The sequence below is a fragment of the Coenobita brevimanus genome, chromosome 96 (genome assembly GCF_032717465.1).
Source record: "Coenobita brevimanus isolate Jiangsu-jjx chromosome 96, ASM3271746v2, whole genome shotgun sequence".
NCBI lineage: Eukaryota > Metazoa > Arthropoda > Malacostraca > Decapoda > Coenobitidae > Coenobita > Coenobita brevimanus.
In genome coordinates this window covers 15,336,033-15,358,172 of record NC_137049.1, presented here as the reverse complement: position 1 = coordinate 15,358,172, position 22,140 = coordinate 15,336,033, and the positions used below count along the sequence as shown (strand labels likewise).

The 22,140-nt window shown below is 40.5% G+C and overlaps 1 protein-coding gene across 1 annotated transcript in view; it reads right to left on the bottom strand.

Annotated features, from left to right (window-relative positions):
• LOC145413469 (alpha-1,3-mannosyl-glycoprotein 4-beta-N-acetylglucosaminyltransferase A-like) overlaps nt 1–22,140 on the bottom strand; it is a 49,140-nt gene that overhangs the window by 14,980 nt on the left and 12,020 nt on the right. The window lies entirely within an intron of this gene.

Below are 22,140 nucleotides of genomic sequence, written 5' to 3'. Positions count from 1 at the left end.
GCCATTGCGCTTGACATCTCAAAGGCTTTTGATCAAGTCTGGAATAAATCTTTAATTTCCAAACTGCCCCCTTACGGTTTCTATCCTTCTACCTGTGCCTTCATCTATAGCTTCCTTTCTGGTCGTTCAACAGCCGCTGTTGTAGAAGGCCATCGTTCTTCTCCTAGATCTATCAACAGTGGTGTTCTTCAGGGCTCTGTCCTATCACCAACTCTCTTCCTTTTATTTTATTCTAAGCTGTACATCTAACCCTATCCACTCGTACGCTGATGATTCCACCCTTCACCTTTCCATTCGGCTCCCGCAACTTCCATCTCAACAGTTACTTCAACAAACAAGGGATGAGGCAATGGCAAACCTAATGTCTGACTTGGCTCGTATCTCTTACTGGGGTAAAAGTAATCTTGTTGTTTTTAATACATCAAAAACTCGTCGTTACACCTATCAACCCGACACAATCTTCCAGAGGAGTACCTACTAATGTTTAATAATATCCAGCTCAATCCTGCATCATCCTTGAACATGCTTGGGGTTTCATTCACTCGGGACTTATCTTGGAAAGATCATATTGCATCTCTTGTAAAATCTGCTTCCAAGAAATTGGGTGTGCTAAGCCGACTCCGTACCTTCTTTACCCCTGCACAGTTGTTAACTCTAAACACGGGTTTTATTCACCCCTGTTTAGAGTACAACTCTCATGTGTGGGGAGGCTTCCCATATACAGCTCTTCTCAACAGGGTGGAGTCAAAGGCTTTTCGTCTCATCAGCTCTCATCCTCTTACTGGCTCCCTTCAATCTCTGTTCGCCGCGCTGTTGCCTCTTCATCTCTTTATTATCGCTACTTCAATGGTCACTGCTTCTCTGAACTGTCTGCTTGCATCCCTCCACCTCTACGACGGGTGCGTAGCACCCGTCTACAGTAGCAGAAAACTGTCATCCCTTTTCTGTCCAACTCTCTAATCCAAGAGTTAACCGTTACTCTCAGTCCTTCATTTATGCAATAGGTCAACACTGGAACTGTCTCCCTCTGTCTGTATTTCCTACTTTCTATGACCTCCAGTCTTTCAAACGCAGTGTGGCCACACATCTCGAAATGAACTGGTCTCGAATTTGGCTCTCTTTTGTATTGTTTTTGTTTTTTCTTTGAAGGAACAGTTTGCGGGCTCCGGCCTTTGGTTCCTTCTTTCTTGCATTAAAAAAAAGCAGGGGTTTTTACCTGCTTCTCAACACGCTACTGAAATGAGAACAATTTTTTTTTTTTTTTAGCTCCTGTTTATGAAGAGCATTTGGAAATAATCCATCACTGCTGTCAAAATATTAATACCAAAACGGCCATTATGTATATTGTCTTGGCCTCTCCCCACCCCCACCCCCACAGTTCTACCTCATCCCACCAACTTCATCTCCCACGCCCGTTTCTTTATCCCCCCCCCCCTCGTTTTTCATTTTTGCAGGAATCTTTGGCATTAATCTTGGCTGCACTGCAACCAGTAATCCTGCCACAGCCATTTCCACAGGGTACACTCTCCTGCCCCAGCCCCACCGCCCACCAACACTCCAGTCCGTCCCACCCACTGCTTTGCTCACCAAGGCCAGTACTCTGCCCGCTCTTTGATGGTTTCATGGGGCGACGCAGGTCACCAGATCAACCAACGCCCTGGCTCATTTCCTGTTCCCTCTCTCTAGACAAGTTTACTCAGCACAGCAGCGACCTTTTCTAATGGAGGGGTTAGATATAAGCTTCATTATCTCCTTCACCACTTACAGCATCTCCTTAGTTGACTGAAATCGTCTGCTTGCATCAAGGATAAAACAAATCTTGTGTCCTCGGGTGTAAACGATTAACACGCACCCGCTTACCAAACTATATTATGATCCGATTTATGCATGTTTGTTGGTTTGTTTGTTACCGTAACACAGCAAAAACGGCGCAACGTAGCGCAAGTTGTGTTAGAGCAAGGTACCGTTAAAATGCCCTAACTTGGAGAATAAAACAATTTCCAGTCCAGTCGGGCAACGGTTCCCGAGTTATGACTCATTTCTGGCCTTTTGACATCGAGCGGAGGCCCCCGAAGGCCGACTTTAAGCGAGTATGTACAGAAGCATCGATCACCTGGATGCCATCGTCCCTATAGTTCATTCACCTCAACTTGGCCCAGAGGTTCGTCCTTATGAAGCATGTTTCCCGTAGCTCACTGGCAGGATAAGACAATACGACGGCTCTACATTCCTTCCACAGCACTTTTTCGTGACTAGCATCATATCCAAGTGTTAGTCTCTTACCACAGCTCAGCATTCATGATGGATAGATGGTAAATTTAGGCCAAGTTAAAGTAAACAGGGTATAGTATTCAGTACTGATATTTTACTAATGATAATCCTATTGGAAGAACAAATACCAGGTACAGTCGATCACAAAAGTATGGGTGCACACTCAGCACGAAGTAATTTGACACCATGGACGACGGATACTGGAAAATACCTAATGCTTATTCACAACGCTGGCAATTTTTTTTTTTTTTTTTTTCCCACAAACACCACATACATCACCTGCCTGGGACAAATCTCCAGTTTTTATTATCACAGCAAATTCAGATGATAAGTAATCTTCTTGAGAGTGTGTGGGTAAGGTGGAGGGGGGAGAGGGAGGAGGAGACCGAGGATGATTTGAAGCGATGGAATAGAGAGGGATTGTACAGGAGAGAAGGGGGGTTTAAGTTGGGGAGATGGCAGCGAAATGGCAGGGGACAGGGTGGCATGGAGGCGATTTGTTTGTGGCCATCCCTTGAGGTATTAAGATGTCTGGCTATAGACAGACAGACAGACAAACAGAATTCACACGCTATATCGAACAGTTTGGACATCATCGCAACCATACTGCAAGATATTTTTTTTAACCGTACATTTGTAGCTGATAATATCGCTCAAATTTTCAGTTGAACAATTATTAAACGTGTATGACGTGGGTGGCCTGGTATGTACCCGGGCATTTACTACCTCAGTACAGCTGTACCTGTGACTATAGCAGGACGTTTGTCGTGATATACTGTGCTGCTGCTTCATCTTCTCCTCCTCCTCCCCCTTCTTCTTATTATTATTATTTATACGCAGTTTGTCTCTCTTTTGTTACACATACCTCAACTTTTCTTCTACAAAATGTAAATACAGGAACATTCCTCTTGATACAGTTTTGGTACTGAAAGGAATATTTTGACAGTGTAACTCTCATCTGGTACACGTACCTAAACTTTTCTTTTACACAATGTAGGTACAGGTACATTCCTCTTCATACAGTTTTGTTACTGAAAGGATTTTTTTTTTTTTTCATAACTGCTGAGTATTTGCTTAACTTTGATAAAATTTGGAAATAAGAGGAACATATATTGTAGAGAAAATTATCACCGAAATACAAACACCGCTGTGTACAACTGATCCTGTTTATCATATCTTCTGTACCTTGTACCTTTCAGCAGAAAAATCAGCTTTTCAAATACAGTACAAAAGTCTCATCTACCTGGAGCCTTGTAGTCAAACAAATGAAAATAGCCAGTTGTAATAAACCATCCTGGTTGATAATAGGATTTATGTTGGGCAATTAGAGCTTTGTTGTCAAAACTAATATCTGACCCTAATGAACACTTTATACCATTAATGGCAAAATTCAAAGACTGAAAAATCCATGACCACATGACAGAGTGAGCATGGAAAGTTACAGGAAGCAGAGCAGTGAAAGGGTTAAGCTGATTTTTGTCGTCATCATTGTCATATATTAATTTTATTCTTAAAATGATTATAACTTGGCTGCAACACAGTACACTCCAATCGCAAGTAATATAGTAATCACAGACTTGACATTTACTGCGGAACTTAAAACCGCAGTATTCAAACAATGTTTGCATGTATGCTTGCACAATTGTCTGGCCGCTTTCCAAAAGTCGCACTTTTTCCCCTTCTGCCTCATAAATGACCCAGACTGACACCCACCATCATGCAATCACTATAACAACACAACATACGACAAGTAAAGAACATTAACATACACATATAAATAGCAAAATTTAGGATGCATGCTGGTATGATGATGTTGCTTTTGTGTGTGTGGGGGGGGACGCTCACAATCCACTCAACGTAGTGCTGCTTTCGGGTGTCTGCCCTTTCCTCTCCTCCATCCGTCTTTCCTTCCATCCCCTGCTGTCTTTCTTTCCTCGTCCTTCTGCCTACGGGTGACTTTACACTCCCTCTCCTGTCTTTCCTTCATTCTTTCTTCCTTCTGCCTGTGGATGACTCTACACTGAGAGACAAGTCAAATGGTTTCCTGTTCACCAGGAAACCATTTACTATGCTGGGTGGTAACCACATAACCAAATTCTGGCGCCTGATGATTTAGTGGGTAATTACGGCGCTCCAATCGGATTGAGCCGGTGAAGGTTTATATCCAAGGGATGGTTGGGGTTAACTGCTCACGTAAAGCCACTCAAGGAGGAGTAAGGCTGGTCACTCTCATCTTAAATGTCAGGACCAACTTGCCTAGCCCCGGCTCCTACGCTCCTTATGGGCCAAAGCAAGATTGGATGATTGACAGACGGATGGATGTATACCGTATAATATTCTGAAAAGCTAGTTAGACTTGAAAGATCAAATCACTGGGGTTCAGATAAATATAAAGCAGGTGGATCAATATTTTTGTCCGCAACTGTACACAAACCATAACAGATTCCTAACAAATGAGAGGCGAAAAAAGACAATGGTTTATGCAAGTGTTCGGAGGCAGAACAGACGTGAGCTGGTGTGGGTGTTGGTGTTTGGTGAATATATGTGAATCAGTGAATAGTAATTGTGTGGGTGTTGGTGTTTGGTGAATATATGTGAATCAGTGAATAGTAATTGTGTGGGTGTTGGTGTTTGGTGAATATATGTGAATCAGTGAATAGTAATTGTGTGGGTGTTGGTGTTTGGTGAATATATGTGAATCAGTGAATAGTAATTGTGTGGGTGTCGGTGTTTGGTGAATATATGTGAATTAGTGAATAGTAATTGTGTGGGTGTCGGTGTTTGGTGAATATATGTGAATCAGTGAATAGTAATTGTGTGGGTGTTGGTGTTTGGTGAATATATGTGAATCAGTGAATAGTAATTGTGTGGGTGTCGGTGTTTGGTGAATATGTGAATTAGTGAATAGTAATTGTGTGGGTGTCGGTGTTTGGTGAATATATGTGAATCAGTGAATAGTAATTGTGTGGGTGTTGGTGTTTGGTGAATATATGTGAATCACTTAATAGTAATTGTGTGGGTGTTGGTGAATATTGTAAATCAGCAATTAAAAATTGTGTGTGTGTTAACAGTACTTAGTGAATGAGTCACTGAATAACAGTTGTTTGAGTGTTGGTATGGTTTGTGAAGAGGGTTTACTGAATAACAGGTATCAGTGTGTGTGTGTGTGTGTGTGTGTGTGTGTGTGTGTGTGTGTGTTACTGAACAGCTTTTATAAGAGTATAATAATCTCCTGGTTTTCCCTCTTCCTTTTAAGTTCTGGATCCAACACAGTGCCCATCGCTTATATAGTAGGGGGGAAAGGATGATGATGATGATTACGGTGATGATGATGACCTTTGTGCAGCTAACGATGATGATGATAATGATGATGATGATTACGGTGGTGATGATGACCTTTGTGCAGGTAATGATGATGATGGTGATTACGGTGGTGGTGATGACCTTTGTGCAGGTAATGATGATTATGATGGTGATGTCGACCTTTACGCATGTACTGATGATGATTATGGTGGTGGTGATGATGACTTTTGTGCATGTAATGGTGATGATGATCAGCAAATGAGGCAGCACCTACAGTTGGACGTCGATGGCTTCGTTGCAGCGACCTCTCGTAGCTTGTGATGCTGTACTATAGTGAAAACAAAGGAAAAAGAAAGAAATAAAGGGCGAAAGAAAGACAAGGAGAAAGAAAGTGAGAAATGTGCAAAATAAAGAGAAATGAAGTAAAATGTGAAAGAGAAGAGAAGGAATAAAAGTAGACGGTCAGACCAAAGAGTTGGCCTGGGTACAGGTGTAGTAGTGTGCCAGGCCGCTCCACCTTACTGCATCTTGTGTCCTACCTCTGTCCTAGCTTGTGATGGCGTTATATAGTGGTGGCTTTGATCTAATGCAGCCAGTGGTGGTTGTGCTGAGTTACCATGATGATGGTGGTGGTGGTGGTTGTGGTGGTGGTGGTTATAACTATAGATTAAAATATAGTACTACATAGAAAGAACAGATAACAGGAGGCCTACTGGCTTCTATCCAGGTTATCTGTTGGGGAAAAAGAGAAAAGTATAGAACAGGAAAAGACGTTCCCTTGCCCACCACACCCTCCGACCACAAGGCAGGAGAAAGAAGAACACCGTGTTCGTTGAAAATAATAATAATAATAATAAAAAAAAGGTTTCATTAGGAGAGACAGAAATGAAATACTGTACAGTACGAAATCTGTAATCTACAGCTGTTAAAATAAGACCACACACAGATAAGTAGGGTAAGGCCTTGTGTTTTATGGGGGTTACGTTACATGCACACCCACGAGAAACTAATTTCCGCTAAGTAATGAAAGCTTTATAAAATGTCTGCCACAGCCATAATTTACTATGTAATGGCCTAAAAACCTTTGTAGTGGCCCGAAACATCACCAGACATTACTATATACTTCTTTAAAGTGTATTTTGAGATGATTTACCAACACACTTTGCTAAATTCTGCCAAAATACAGTTTAAACTTGTACATTTATGATGGTTCACTCACACAGGAAAAACCGGAGCCGGCAAAGTGGAGTACCGCGAAAGACGAGGCTGACTGTACTCGTGTGACTGTCGTCAGGATACACGTCAACCTGGAAATAAACACACGCCATTACTTATTGACTAGAGTCTACAAATATTTATCCCAGCCAGGTTTGTAATGTATCTATAGTTCTTGCACTAACCACTGTTGCTGTAGTATATTCCATTGCATTAAACACACGCCATTATTTATTGACTATACAAATATTTATCCTGACAAGTTTGTAGTGTAGCCATACTCCTTGCACTGCTGCTGTAGTTTATTAGACTGTTCATCTACAGGTAAAGCAGTTTTTCCCTATATTAATATTCCACTTCTTACCATGAATTGTAGTCGTAGTGTCGTACTGTATATCAGACAAAATATTCACCACAGCAGTCCACCAGGGTCATGTTAAGGCTGGGGATACAAATATTAAGCTACTACTATCATTCTTTTTATTTATCATATTCTTTTAATTATACCTATTTTCATCATATACTTTATAATACCTTACGTAATATACTCATGATACTTTCTCTTACTCTGTTTCTCTCAGCCATTCTGTCTGTATATAATACTGTGTCTATTTTACTTTCCAGTATTGTATTCCAGCTGCCGCCAAACGATTGTATTCAGTTCAGAGTGAGTCATGGCATCCTGAGAAGCAACGTAAATTGGACAACATACTAATGCCACGAAAATGAGCAAGAAAGACGAGATAGGATAAGAGCAAGAACAAAAAAAATACAGTATGTAAATAGAAATGGGTGAAAAATAGCAAGAAAAGGCGAGATCTGGTAGGAAGGGTGAAGGTGTGAACTGGGTACAGGTGTAGTAGAGTGCCAGGCCGCTCCACCTTACTGCATCTCGCCTCCTGCCTCTCTTGTTGCTTGTGGTGATAATATTGTAGCCTAGATATCTTGTAACTATGGTGGTGCTGGTGGTGATAACGATAGATAGATAGATGGATGGACATACACAGATAGATTTGATTGGCAGATATATATTTTTTTTTTATAACAGAACGGAGGAAGGAAAAACAAATGGGGAAAAAAAAAAATCCATACACCAGATTACTGGTGTCCTCTGTTCATAAAATATCTGTAACAGTTAGACTTGAACAGTTGTGGGTTGAAATTTGGAGGAAAACAACTCTGGGGAAGCGAATTCCAGAGAGATGCAGTTCGGGGAATGAAAGAATTCTGATAGGCAGGAGTTCTGCAATATGGTTGAGTGACATTCCAGTCATGAGCGCTACCAGATGCCCGTGTAGCACAAGGGAAGGCATGGAGAGGTGGCACCATGGACGCAACTTCGTCTGAGCATTTGCCAAAAAAATATCTGTAAAATAATGCAAGGGAGGCAACATTCCTTCTTACTTGCAGGGGAGGTAGTTTATATGTAATGGCACGGTTGTTAATGATTCTAACAGCTTTATTCTGAATTTTGTCTAGTTGTCTTAATGCAACCTCTCCACAACCATTCCACAAGGGTGAGCAATATTCAAGCTGAAAGCGCACATGACTCTTATAAAGTATAGCTAACTGCTCATCGGCGAAGAAGTTACGGACTCTGTACAATAATCCAAGTTTCTTTGAGGCGGTTTTAGCAAGTGATCTGACATGAGAGGTCCAGCTGAGGGCACTGTTAAGTGAGACACCAAGAATTTCAATACTTTTGGAGATGGGAATATTAGCAGCACTGAAGGTAATGTACGAATCTGGCAATATCTGTCTATTAGTAAACTGTATATATTTAGTTTTACTAGCATTAAAAGAGACAAGGTTGTTTTGTCCCCATTCACTGATTGTAGCTAGATCTTGATTTATGGAGATGGCTGTACTGAGTTGAGAGGTAGAGATATTAGACTTTGTAAATGGATGTCTGAGTGTGAATGAACTATGTAGTGTTGAGTCATCTGCATATGAGTGAACGAGATTGTGAGTGACAGATAAGAGATCATTAATATGAACCAGAAATAGGGTTGGCGCCAGAACTGATCCCTGCGGCACATCGGCGTTGAGTGGAAATTCGAATATACATCATCTACTTTTACTCTTATTTTCCTGTCACTAAGATAAGACGAAATCAAAGGAACAAAAGACGTTAGTCCATAGCAAGGGAGTTTGGACAGCAGGGAACGGTGCCATACTCTGTCGAAAGCTTTAGAGATATCAAGAGCTACTGCATGAGTTTCTCCAAAAAGATCAATTGATTGATGGATGGTATGAGTTAAGAGATTGAGTATGTCAATGGTGGATCTTTCGTGGCGAAAACCGTATTGTCTATCACTAATTAAGTTGTTGGATTCAAGATGTTTAACAAGATGCTTATTAATTAAAGTTTCAAATACCTTACCAAGAGAAGATGTGACAGCTATTGGTCTGTAATTGGAGGGGTCAGACGAACTTCATTTCTTCGGAACTGGGTGGATATTGGCTTCTTTCCATGAATTTGGGAATAAAGAAGTACGTATGCATAGTCTGAATAATTTGGCTAGGACAGAGGCAAGTTCAGGGGAACACTTTTTCAAAACAATTGGCGGAATTCCATCTGGGCCTGGAGCTTTGTTGGTTGGTAAATTGTCTAGGATGGATTTTACGAATCTTGTCTGTATTTTAAGTGGGGCAATTTCGGGAGAATCAAGTTCTAGTACTGAGACATTCTGGCTGGTATCATCTATGGTAGAGTTTCTTGCAAAGGTACTAGCAAATCAAACTACATAAATGGCATAAAACAGGACGCTTACATGATATACGCGAAATGAATCATCATATGAACAAGTGCTGTAACGCCTCCAATGCCACCCAGAACATGGACGAATGATAAAAATGGCTGACCTTCCTTGTTGATGGCGTAGGGGGAAGCCGATCAGTCTACCACCTGACCCTTCGCTTGACCCAGCCTCCACCTGTCTCCTGTACACCTCGAGACGGACACCACCACCAGGCCACAAACATCCAATCACTTGTAGTTTCGAAGATCACACGAACGCACAGAAAAAAAATAAAAAATCATAATACTTCACTACCCCACCACAACCCCCACGGCACTGAACTCAAGACTGGCAGCCGCAGCGTGGCATGCTGGCAGCGAGATCCTGCCGATGACGGGAAAAGCAGGGGTGACAACCATCCCGTGCCAGGGCGTCAAAAACCACACCGTAAACTTTCTAAGCGTCTGTAAATCAGTCACGCCTAGTACTAGTTAATTACTACACATTGGGTTTACTAACAGTGTTATATAATTTCTTCATGCCTAAGCGACTAATCTGCTGGAGTACAGTGGAAGCAATAATCATCCTTGATTTATTAGACCGTCCGAAATATTGGTACTCTTGATCTGTTGGACATGCGCGGCGCAGCGACTCATATTGCCACCGCGGGTCTATTTAAACATGCATCACGGGTTAGTTGTGTATATATTTTACATATTTTGTACGTTGTTATAACACCGAGTCAGTTAAATAAAGAAACAATACGATATTTTCTGTCTATTAAGGAAATATATGACACTTCAGACGTCACATTTTGAAACACTGCACGATGCTTTTGAAAATAATATCCGGCAACTTTTCACGTATGTCCTTGCCTTATTATTATTATTATTTATTATTATTTCTTTTTTACGGCATAAGAAGGAATTCAATACGACATAAACTACTCTCAAGAACTATTTACCTTTGGAAAAACTGCGAACAGCATCAACGCTCATTGTACAACCAGCGATCACCTGGCTGAAACGATGTTACTTGATCGAGTGATATTTATACTATGCAACAGCAAGTGTTCACACTCCAGCCCAACAAAAATAGTTGTGTGTTTAGATGTGTGCTTGTGTGGTGTTGTGAGCAGGTAAGTAGCTGTGTAGTCAGATGTTTGTGTGGTTTGACGTGTGGTTTTGTCAGCAGGTAAGTAGTTATGTGGTTAGATGCTTGTTTCCGTGGTTTGATGTGTGGTGTTGTGATCAGGTATGTAGTTGTGTTGTCAGATGCGTGCTTGTGTTCTAAAATGATCAGTAGTGTGGTTAGACGTGTGGTTGGATGCAAGGTTCCGTGGTTAGATGCCTGACTGTGTGGCTATAGACGAGGTTGGGCTGAAGTTAACGAATATTCTGATTGCAAAAGGTCTCATGTCAAAACTTGGCACACACTTCCTGTTGGATGTGGTGATGGAAGGCGCTACATGAAATACAGGATGGGACATTTATATCTACAGCATTTCTTAGTGTTGAAATATAAAGTTGTGGTGATGGAAGGCGCTACATGAAATACAGGATGGGACATTTATATCTAAAGCATTTCTTAGTGTTGAAATATAAAGTTGTCGTGATGGAAGGCGCTACATGAAATACAGGATGGGACATTTATATCTAAAGCATTTCTTAGTGTTGAAATATAAAGTTAGTTCACAACACATATACTGTGCATAGTACATGGATGAAAACATGTCAAAGACGAAGTAGTGACGTGACAGTTAAAAAAAAATTACATCTGGCAAACGGGTGTCACTGGAGTTTTTGTATCACGACAGCGAATTAGCAGACTGCTGATTACTGCATGCAATGTTGCTTTATCAACAGTGTGACAGGGAATTAGCATACTGCTTATTACTGCTTGCAAGTTTGCTTTATCAACAGTGTGACAGCGAATTAGCATTCTGCTTATTACTGTTTGCAATGTTGGTTTATGAAGTGACAGCGAATTAGCATACTGCTTATTACTGCATGCACTGTTCCTTTGCCAACAGTGTGACAGAGTATTAGCATACTACTTATTACTGCTTGCAATGTTGCATTATCGTGTCAATAATTGCAAGGATGTTTGTCATACACGCCCAACACTCAGGCCTTAAATGTACTGTATTATGCCAGCCCCGCCTCGGGTGAGAACACCACTACGGGGGTGATATACCACTGGCTGTTATCGTTATCTGTGCCCCGCCTTGGGTGCCAACACCACTACGGGGGTGATATGCCACTGGCTGTTATCGTTATCTGTGCCCCGCCTAGGGTGCCAACACCACTACGGGGGTGATATGCCACTGGCTGTTATCGTTATCTGTGCCCCGCCTCTCACCTACAGTACAGTCTACAAACGCAATGGGTCATATTCTCCTTCTTTTAGCAATTTTCCCAACACCTATTCATAAACGATTTATTTTGCCCATTACGTACTTATATTCTCTTGTATGTACTGATGCAAACACTGTGGAATTACAAAGATAAATAGCATACAAAAGGATACAGGGGTGTAATTTGCGACCTAAATCACTCAGGAAGATGCGTTACGAAGTGTCCCATACAAAGAAGCTGCGCCTCAAAGTATTCCGTACACAGGCTCAGCAGCTGTTTGTATCAGCCAAGAAAAGGGAAAGAAAAAAAAATGAGAAAGAACGAAATAAAGAAGATGCAGAAGAAAGAAAAAAGAAGAATAAGATGATGATGATGATGAATGATCGTAATCAAAATAATAATCATCAACTTCAGCCAAATACCATCCTCATCATGATACTGCCGTCCTTCTGAAAACCCGGGCCAGTAAAACACAGCAGCAGGATAAACTGCCATCAAAGTAGCCAGTGAAATGCGCCACACGAACACAAGGCAAACTAGACCAGCATTTGTACACCTGGCAGCCCAGCAGGGGTTTTTACCTGCTTCTCAACACGCTTCATAGATTTTTTATTCTTTTTAGCTCTTGTTCATGAAGAAAATTTTGAAATAATCCTTCACTGCCGTCAAACCATCAAGACCAAAACGGCCATTTTCATTGTGTATATTGTCTTGGCCTCTTCCCACCCCCACCCCAACAATTCTACCTCATCCCACCCAATTCTTCATCTCCCACGCCCATTTCTTTACCCCCCCCCCTCGTCTTTCATTTTTGGAGGAATCTTTGGCATTAATCTTGGCTGCACTGCAACCAGTAATCCTGCCACAGCCATTTCCACAGGGTACACTCTCCTGCCCCAGCCCCACCGCCCACCAACATTCCAGTCCGTCCCACCCACTGCTTTGCTCACCAAGGCCAGTACTCTGCCCGCTCTTTGATGGTTTCATGGGGCGACGCAGGTCACCAGATCAACCAACGCCCTGGCTCATTTCCTGTTCCCTCTCTCTAGACAAGTTTACTCAGCACAGTAGCGACCTTTTCTAATGGAGGGGTTAGATATAAGCTTCATTATCTCCTTCACCACTTACAGCATCTCCTTAGTTGACTGATATCGTCTGCTTGCATCAAGGATAAAATAAATCTTGTGTCCTCGAGTGTAAGCGATTAACACGCACCCGCTTACCAAACTATATTATGATCCGATTTATGTATGTTTGTTGGTTTGTTTGTTACCGTAACACAGCAAAAACGGCGCAACGTAGCGCAAGTTGTGTTAGAGCAAGGTACCGTTAAAATGCCCTAACTTGGAGAATAAAACAATTTCCAGTCCGATTGGGCACATGTTCCCGAGTTATGACTCATTTCTGGCCTTTTGACATCAAGCGGCCACCGAAGGCTGCCTATAAGCGAGTAAGTACAGAAGCATCAATCACCTGGATGCCATCGTCCCTATAGCTCATTCACCTCAACTTGGCCCAGAGGTTCGTCCTTATGAAGCATGTTTCCCGTAGCTCACTGGCAGGATAAGACAATACTAAGGCTCTACATTCCTTCCACAGCACTTTTTCGTGACTAGCATCATATCCAAGTGTTAGTCTCTTACCACAGCTCAGCATTCATGATGGATAGATGGTAAATTTAGGCCAAGTTAAAGTAAACAGGGTATAGTATTCAGTACTGATATTTTACTAATGATAATCCTATTGGAAAAACAAATACCAGGTACAGTCGATCACAAAAGTATGGGTGCACACTCAGCACGAAGTAATTTGACACCATGGACGACGGATACTGGAAAATACCTAATGCTTATTCACAATACTGGCAAGTTTATATATATATATATATATATATATATAAATATATATATATATATATATATATATATATATATATATATATATATATACACAAAAAAAAAAAACACATATATCACCTGCCTTGGAGAAATCACCAGTTTTTATTATCATACATACTCAGGTGATAAGCAATTAATCTTCTTGAGAGTGTATGTGAGTAAGGTGGAGGGGGGAGAGGGAGGGGGAGACCGAGGATGAAGTGAAGGGATGGAATGAAGATGGATTGTCCAGTAGAGAGGGGGGGTGTAAGTTAGGGACAGGGTAGCGAAATGGCAGGGGACAGGGAGGCATGGAGGCGATTTGTTTGTGGCCATCCCTTGAGGGATTAAGGCGTCTGGCTATAGATAGACAGACAAACAGAATTCACAAGCTATATCGAACAGTTTGGATATCATCGCACCCATCCTGCTCGATTTTTTGTTAATCAACCGTACATTTGTAGCTGATAATATCGCTCAAATTTTCAGTTGAACAATTATTAAACGTGTATACCGTATAATATTCTGAAAAGCTAGTTAGACTTGAAAGATCAAATCACTGGGTTTCAGATAAATATAAAGCAGGCGTATCAATATTTTTGTCCGCAACTGTACACAAACCATAACAGATTCCTAACAAATGAGGCGAAAAAAGGCAATGGTTTATGCAAGTGTTGGGAGGCAGAACAGACGTGAGCTGGTGTGGTTGTTGGTGTTTGGTGAATATATGTGAATCAGTGAATAGTAATTGTGTGGGTGTTGGTGTTTGGTGAATATATGTGAATCAGTGAATAGTAATTGTGTGGGTGTTGGTGTTTGGTGAATATATGTGAATCACTTAATAGTAATTGTGTGGGTGTTGGTGAATATATGTGAATCACTTAATAGTAATTGTGTGGGTGTTGGTGTTTGGTGAATATATGTGAATCAGTGAATAGTAATTGTGTGGGTGTTGGTGTTTGATGAATATATGTGAATCAGTGAATAGTAATTGTGTGGGTGTTGGTGTTTGGTGAATATATGTGAATCAGTGAATAGTAATTGTGTGGGTGTTGGTGTTTTGTGAATACATGTGAATCAGTGAATAGTAATTGCGTGGGTGTTGGTGAATATATGTGAATCAGTGAATAGTAATTGTGTGGGTGTTGGTGTTTGGTGAATATATGTGAATCAGTGAATAGTAATTGTGTGGGTGTTGGTGTTTGGTGAATATATGTGAATCAGTGAATAGTAATTGTGTGGGTGTTGGTGTTTGGTGAATATATGTGAATCAGTGAATAGTAATTGTGTGGGTGTTGGTGTTTGGTGAATATATGTGAATCAGTGAGTAGTAATTGTGTGGGTGTTGGTGTTTGGTGAATATATGTGAATCACTTAATAGTAATTGTGTGGGTGTTGGTGAATATTGTAAATCAGCAATTAAAAATTGTGTGTGTGTTAACAGTACTTAGTGAATGAGTCACTGAATAACAGTTGTGTGAGCGTTGGTATGGTTTGTGAAGAGGCTTTACTGAATAACAGGTATCAGTGTGTGTGTGTGTGTGTGTGTGTGTGTGTGTGTGTGTGTGTGTGTGTGTGTGTGTGTGTGTGTGTGTGTGTGTGTGTGTGTGTGTGTGTGTGTTACTGAACAGCTTTTATAAGAGTATAATAATCTCCTGGTTTTCCCTCTTCCTTTTAAGTTCTCGATCCAACACAGTGTCCATCGCTTATATAGCAGGGGGGAGAGGATGATGATGATGATTACGGTGGTGATGATGACCTTTGTGCAGCTAACGACGACAACGACGATGATGATGATGATTACCATGATGATGATGACCTTTGTGCAGGTAATGATGATGATGATGATTATGATGGTAATGTCGACCTATATGCGTGTATAGATGATGATTATAGTGGTGATAATGATGACTTTTGTGCATGTAATGATGATGATGATGATCAGCAAATGAGGCAGCATCTAGAGCTGGACGTCGATGGCTTCGTTGCAGCGACCTCTCGCAGCTTGTGATGCTGTACTATAGTGAAACAAAGGAAAAAGAAAGAAATAAAGGGCGAAAGAAAGACAAGGAGAAAGAAAGTGAGAAATGTGCAAAATAAAGAGAAATGAAGTAAAATGTGAAAGAGAAGAGAAGGAATAAAAGTAGACGGTCAGACCAAAGAGTTGGCCTGGGTACAGGTGTAGTAGTGTGCCAGGCCGCTCCACCTTACTGCATCTTGTGTCCTACCTCTGTCCTAGCTTGTGATGGCGTTATATAGTGGTGGCTTTGATCTAATGTAGCCAGTGGTGGTGGTGCTGAGAGTTACCCTGATGATGATGATGATGGTGGTGGTGGTGGTGGTGCTGAGAGTTACCATGATGATGATGATGATGATGGTGGTGGTGATTATAACTACAGACTAAAATATAGTAGTACATAGGAAGAACAGATAACAGGAGGCCTACTGGCTTCTATCCATATTATCTGCTGACGAAAAAGAGAAACGTATAGAGCAGTAAAAGACGTTTCCTTGCCCACCACACCCTCCGACCAAAAGGCAGGAGAAAGAAAAATACCCTCTCCGTTGAGGGGAAAAAAAAAAAAAAAAAGTTTCTTTAGGAGACAGAAATGAAATACTGTACAATATGTTTGTGGTAGGTGGGGGCGCTCACCATCCACTCACTTGATGTAGTGCTGCTCTCAGGTGTCTGCCCTTTCCTCTCCTCCGTCCTTCTTTCCTTCTATCCTCTGCTGTCTTTCTTTCCTTCATTCTTACCTCGTCCTTCTACCAATGGGTGACTTTACACTCCCTCTTCTGTCTTTCGTACCTTCATTCTTTCCTCTTCCTTCTGCCTGGAGGTGACTCTACACTGAGTGACAAGCCAAATGGTTTCCAGTACAAGAAACCATTTACTACGCTGGGTGGTAACCATATAACCAAATTATGGCGCCTGGTTTAGTGGATAATTAAGGCGCTCCAATCAGATTGAGCCGGTGAAGGTTTATATCCAAGGGATGGTTGCGGTCTATTGCTCATGTGATGCCACTCAGGGATGAGTGAGGCTGGTCACTCTCATCTTAAATGTCAGGACCATCTTGCCTAGCCCCAGGCTCCTACGCTCCTCGTGGGGCGAAGTAGGATTGGATGACGGACGGACGGACGGACGGATGAAATCTGTAATCTACAGTTGTTAAAATAAGACCACACACAATGTCAGAATACTGTCACAGATAAGTAGGGTAAGGCCTTGTGTTTTATGGGGGTTACGTTACATGCACACCCACGAGAAACTAATTTCCGCCAAGTAATGAAACCTTTATAAAATGTCTGCCACAGCCATAATTTACTATGTAATGGCCTAAAAACCTTTGTAGTGGCCAGAAACATCACCAGACATTACATTATACTTCTTATAGTGTATTTTGAGATGATTTACCAACACACTTAAATTCTGCCAAAATACAGCTTAAACTTGTGCATTTGTGATGGTTTACTCACCCAGGAAAAACCGGAGCCGGCAAAGTGGAGTACCGCGAAAGACGAGGCTGACTGTACTCGTGTGACTGTCGTCAGGATACACGTCAGACTGGAAATAAACACACGCCATTACTTACTGACTAGAGTCTACAAATATTTATCCCAGCCAGGTTTGTAATGTATCTATAGTTCTTGCACTAACCACTGTTGCTGTAGTATATTCCATTGCATTAAACACACGCCATTACTTATTGACTATACAAATATTTATCCTGACAAGTTTGTAGTGTAGCCATACTCCTTGCACTGCTGCTGTAGTTTATTAAACTGTTCATCTACAGGTAAAGCAGTTTTTCCCTATATTAATATTCCACTTCTTACCATGAATTGTAGTCGTAGTGTCGTTCTGTATATCAGACAAAATATTCACCACAGCAGTCCACCAGGGTCATGTTAAGGCTGGGGATACAAATATTAAGCTACTACTATCATTCTTTTTATTTTTCATATTCTTTTAATTATACCTATTTTCATCATATACTTTATAATACCTTACGTAATATACTCATGATACTTTCTCTTACTCTGTTTCTCTCAGCCATTCTGTCTGTATATTATACTGTGTCTATTTTACTTTCCAGTATTGTATTCCAGCTGCCGCCAAACGATTGTATTCAGTTCAGAGTGAGTCATGGCATCCTGAGAAGCAACGTAAATTGGACAACATACTAATGCCACGAAAATGAGCAAGAAAGAAGACGAGATAGGATAAGAGCAAGAACAAAAAAAATACAGTATGTAAATAGAAATGAGTGAAAAATAGCAAGAAAAGGCGAGATCTGGTAGGAAGGGTGAAGGTGTGAACTGGGTACAGGTGTAGTAGAGTGCCAGGCCGCTCCACCTTACTGCATCTCGCCTCCTGCCTCTCTTGTTGCTTGTGGTGATAATATTGTAGCCTAGATATCTTGTAACTATGGTGGTGCTGGTGGTGATAACGATAGATAGATAGATAGATGGATAGATTAGATGGATAGATAAATAGAGAGAACGGAAACAAAGAACATTAGAAAAAAAAAACTTGTAAATGGAAAATGAATTAATAAAGGAAACAAAGACTGGGAGAGAGAAAGAAAAGTAAATGAAAAAATGAAATGACAAAAATAACAAAGAAAGGATTAAAAAAGAACTGAGAAGAAAACGAAAGAGAAGAACAGCATACAAAGCGAAGAAAAACGGAAAAGAAAAAGGAAATGAGAAAGAAAACCTAGGAGGAGCGCAGCAGTAGTGATGGTTGGAACTGAAGACACCTTTATAAGAGTCCCAGATCACTGCACCTTACTTCACCTTGGCTCCTACTTCACTTGTTGCTTTATTGATGTAAAAAATATAGTAAAGAAAGAAAGGAGAGAAAGACGATGGAGGGAAAAATATAATGAAAGGAAAAAACAACATAGGAAATGAAAAGAAAAATGGAAGAAAAGAAAAACAAAAAAGGATATAAAGATAATGAAAAAGGGAAAAGGATGACAAAAATGAAGCCAAACGTGAAATAAAGGCAGGAAAGGGTAAAGAAATAAAATGCGTTATAAATGGTAAAGGTGTTAACTCAGTACAGGTGTAGTAGACTCCCAGGCCGCTGCACCTGACTTCGTTTCGCTCCTGCCTCTTTTATAGCTTCTGATGTTCTAATATAGTAAAGAAAGACACGAGAAACGATAAAGAACACAAAGGAAACGGGAGGAGACGGAAGGAAAGAAGTGAGAAATGCAGATAATAAAGAAAGGTAACAAAAGTAAAAGGTGAAGTAGAAAGGATGGAAAGGAAGGAGAGTGTGCGTGGTCTGGCACAGGGTTGAACTGGGTACACCTGTGGTAGTCTCAGGCCGCTACACCTTACTCCATCTTGTCTCCTACCACTCTTGTACCTTGTGATGCCCTGATATACTGCTGCAAGTCATCTGATACATGTAATTAAAAGGAGGAGGATATTGGCATTAGTGAAGATGGTTAGTCGATTATATGTTAACTGTTTGGAGAACGATGATGATGATATTGATATTAGTGAATAAGTCGATTTTTTAGTTAATGGATGATGATGATGATGATGATGAAGAAGGTGGTGGTGGTGGTGGTGGTGGTGGCAGCAATATTAATAATAATAATAATGATGATGATGACATTCGTACTGATAAAGATGATTAAGTCGATTCTGATGCTAACTGACTGGAGGATGATTAATAACGATGGTGAAGAGAAGAAAGAGAGAAAACGAGTGAAAAACAAAATGAAAAGGAAAAGAGACAATCAAAACGAGAAGGAACATGAAATCTTTAGTAATAAAAAGAAAAAAGAACGACTCACCGACGACAGAAAAAAAAATAAAAAGGCAAAAGCTTGAACTTGTTACACCTGTAGAAGTGTGCCAGGCCGCTCCACCTAATTTCATCTCGCCTCCTGCCTTTCTTGTAGCTTGCGATGCTATCATTTATTGCCTTAATATTTGTAGATGATGATGATGATGACAGTGACTGAGATGGTGGATATGATAAAAGGGATAGTGATCCCAGCGATGAAGATGACAGTGACTGTGATGGTGGATAAGATGATAAAAGGGATAGTAATCCCAGTGATGATGATGACAGTGACTGTGATGGTGGATATGATGATAAAAGGGATAGTGATCCCAGCGATGATGATGACAATGACTGATGGTGGATATGATGATAAAAGGGATAGTGATCCCAGCGATGATGATGACAGTCACTGTGATGGTGGCTATGATGATAAAAGGGATAGCAATCCCAGCGATGATGATAATGACGATGGTGAAGATGATAGCACCGGTAAAGTAGTTTGGTACTAATGATAGAAATTTTATTTCCTATTTCCTCCCACCTCTCGTAGTTTGTGATGATGTATTACTACGCTGCAAGAAAGGATGAAAATAATTTATAAAAAGAATTCAATGAATGAAAGAAAAGGAAAGGGAGATAAAATAGAAAAATATACATAATACGAAAAAAGAAATACAAAGAAAAAGATCTAATATACAAAAAGTGCGATCAAACGAAGACAGGAAAAGGAAGAATAAGAAAAAGCCGAGGTAAAAAAAAAAAAACTTACGCATAACCAGAGAGACGGGGGGGGGGGGAAATAAAGATTGAAATAAAAAGGAACACGGTGTGGTGGCGGGTGTTAACTGGGTACAGGTGTAGTAGAGTGCCAGGCCGCTCCACCTTACCTCATCTCGTCTCCTGCCTTTTGTAGCTTGTAATGATGTAATATACTGCCAAGATCTAAGTGCCTGACCATGGTGATGAGGGTTGCTGTAATGATGATGATGATGATGATGGAAAAGGTGAAGTTGATTTAGTTTACCATTGAAAATACTGCTAATTTCATGGATATTAATGGTGGTTATGATGATGGTGGTGGTGATGATAGTGGTGGTTGTGATGTATATCAGTTTAGCTGTAACGACAACCTTACATTATATCGCCTCTTAACTCTCTTGTAGGCTGTGATGTAATATAATGGTTACCATGAAAAAGAATGAATAAGAAAAACGGAAGTGTCTAAAATGAGAAACAAACAGAAAAGAACAATAACTTAAGGAGGAAGAAAGAGAAATTATGAAGAAAAAAGAAGCAAAAGGGGAAGCGAATAAGCATATAAAAGACAAAGGAACAAGTAGGAAAGAAGAAATAAAGAAAAAATGATATGGCAAACGAACGCTATCGAGTGTAACAGGAAACATTACAAGAGTAACATGAAAAAGAATAAAAGAAAACAAAGAAGGGAACCAAAGAGAGGCAAGAACAAAAAACAGTAATGAGAGAATTCAAAGTGTGAAACCAGAAAGGAAGAAGAGAACAAGTAAAAAGTCAACAGTTATAAGTGGTGGCAGGAGGTGTGGGCGGCGTAGATGGCAGGTAGGACACGTGTAGTAGTGTCAGCCGCTCTACCTTCCTCCATATCGCCTCCTACCCATCTTGCTGTTTATAATGCTTTAATACTCTGTACATTTTATCTTGGCACAACACTGCCATCTCTCCATCTTGAATGCTGAGCTGTAACAAACGAGTCTAGAATATAGTGATAGTCATGAAGAAGTGCTATGGACAGGATGTACAGCAATAGTAGTCTTATTATACCATTGAACGCCAAGAAATTTTATGCAACATGACGGAAATGATAATGATGACGTTAACCTCACTTCACCTCACCTCCTGCTGCCCGTGTGGCACGTTATGACAGAATATGATGGAGGAAAAAAAAAGAAAGGAGGAAAAGAAAATGACAAAAAAATAAAAAAATAAAATGATGACAAAACGAGAGAGAGAACAAAATTAAGAAAAATAATGCGAAAGCAACGAAAAATGTAAAAAAAAAATAAATAAATAAAAAAATAAAAAGATCAAAAAGAGAAAGAAAGGAGGAAAAGGAGAAAACGCGTGTAAGAAGAGTAAGATATAAACACTGATTAAACAAAAACGAAAAAAGGAGAAAGGATGTGTGAATGACAAAAGAAATGACCGAAACAGGGTTGAACTCGGTACAGGTTTAGTTGAGTGCCAGGCCGCTACACCTTACTTCATCTCGCCTCCTGCCTCTCTTGTTGCTTGTGATGATGTACTATAATGGAGAGGCAAAGACAACCACAATGAAAGAATATCATGATGATGATGATGACTGTGTTGGCGATGACTGTGATGGTGGTAGTGATGCTCGTTATTTTGTTGTGATGAAAACAGTTATATTGAAACTGATGATGATGATAAAATCTTGGCTCTTTACAAATGATATGGACAATGGTGGTAATGATGTTGAATCATGACATGGGTTGGCTTTGATGATGATGGTAATGATGAAAAAAGGAAATGACCGCACTGTCTCTACTCTGGCACCGTTGCAGAGC